Source organism: Sinohyriopsis cumingii, chromosome 11 (genome assembly GCF_028554795.1).
Source record: "Sinohyriopsis cumingii isolate HCF-2022 chromosome 11, ASM2855479v2, whole genome shotgun sequence".
Classification (NCBI taxonomy): Eukaryota; Metazoa; Mollusca; class Bivalvia; order Unionida; family Unionidae; genus Sinohyriopsis; species Sinohyriopsis cumingii.
In genome coordinates, this window is record NC_142971.1 from 21798220 (window position 1) to 21800058 (window position 1839).

Genomic DNA, 1839 nt, shown 5'->3' on the forward strand with positions numbered 1-1839 from the left:
CACGAACTTGGAATAGATTATCAATCTTAGAAGTATTGTGTACTTAACAGCTTGATGCAATTCTAAAAGGTTTTCTACAAGACAGTTTACAACATAGACTAGTTGATTTGAACCCAGCTTATTTAGTGCCTTCGGTGCCTAAGCCCTTTACTAGGCGACATTAGTTTATACATCTCTCACAGTACGCAGTAACTATGGGAAGTACACATGACTCACATCAGTTTCAAGTGCAACACTCGACAGAAAGGTTAACTTTCCAGTTGTAACTTTGGTAATTCTAATGTGTATAGAAATAACGCAATATGAAGATCACAGCAACCTTTAATATTTATTGACTTATAAAAATGTGATAAAAACGTAAATAATTTTCAATGAAATGAGTCATTAAATATTGTCGGAGAACTGAACAATAACCGTCTTCACAAATTAATATCCTGTGCAACTGCAGTAGCAAAGTCGACCCAAATAGTAGGCATAGCGATCGAATCGGCTACACTGACCGTTGAAGCAATAAGTGTTTGGACAGTGTGTACTTCCAATTCCTATTCCACCGCCAACTCCCCAGCTGCCACCGATACCACCAATTCCTCCGAGGCCACCGATACCACCAATGCCTCCGAGGCCACCGATACCTCCAATGCCTCTGTCATACAGCTGAGCTGTAATGCAATAAGAAAAATATTTGAATGATAATAACAGAGATAATAATAAACATTGTTGACGAGAGATAAAGCGAACTTTATATGGAGAACAAAGTGCAACATAGCAATCAATATGAATAGTTGAATTTGCTTTAGACGTGGATAAGTACTAGGTAAGCAACAACCTAAGTGCCTCTCTATAAATCCAGGTTGCTGTTTATATGTTTCTATAAATATAAAGGCAAGGAGAAGGGCAGATATTGAGTAAAAAAACCGCTGCAAGTTTGTTCCTAACTGGAATTGTGATTCATGAACACACACACACACACGCACACACACACACATCAGCCCGTACACCTTTCTGAATTCTACCGATTCCTCTCGCAAGTATACAAAGCTACATCGGATGATCACATAAACAAGACAGGATTAACACAGAAATGAAATTTCTTTAAAGAAGTTAATTGTCTGGCAGTGGATGTTCAGAAGAAAAACAACACATGAACAAACTAAATGACGTTTAGGGCAGCTCTAGTGTTGGACCATGTGTCATAAGTCTATGCTTGCAAATATACACACATACATCCGGTAAAATGTGTGGATGGAGAGAAAATAGTACTAGGAAATATGTAGAGACGCAAACAGATCCATACTTAACATCAGACGAATAGATATATCCTAAGCTGTAAAAGAATATCTCGGTAGAAGTTTCCAGCTAATGATGATTTGTAAACTGCGATCTTACCTGCTACTGTAGCAACCAGCATGCAAAGAGCCAAACCCACAATGGTCTTCATAGCTGAGGAATGCCTGGATATGTTTCCTGTAGGATACGGTCTTGTTCAGGTTCAAGTAGTTCTGGTTCTTTACAACTGAAATCAGGCATTTTATACGAGATTCACTTCCTGATAAGGTAATGTAAAATAATCAATCACGAGCCTTTCTTTGGGAAGAAATTATTATAGGCTAGCTGGCTGTGGTGGCTGTTTGGTCGTTCTATCGTTGTCTACGTTACTGACATTAATCAGATGTACGTAAAGTGAGAGCAATGCCTAATAATGTATGTAAATGTTATCATTCGTGTTTATCTAGTTAAATGAAAGATTGTGCTTACCTGTTACTAGAATCCGATAAAAAGACTCATGTCCTAAATTTATATCTTTCTATTAGTCATAAAGTACATACTTCTTGCGAGTAC

At 37.7% G+C, this 1839-nt stretch overlaps 1 long non-coding RNA gene across 1 annotated transcript; it reads right to left on the minus strand.

Annotated features, from left to right (window-relative positions):
• Positions 1-315: 315 nt before the first annotated feature.
• On the minus strand, positions 316-1621 carry LOC149787744 (uncharacterized). Its single transcript, XR_016424382.1, has 2 exons — positions 1387-1621; positions 316-659 (listed from the first exon to the last, which is right to left on the minus strand). It is a non-coding gene; the product is annotated as an uncharacterized LOC149787744 (long non-coding RNA).
• Positions 1622-1839: the final 218 nt, after the last annotated feature.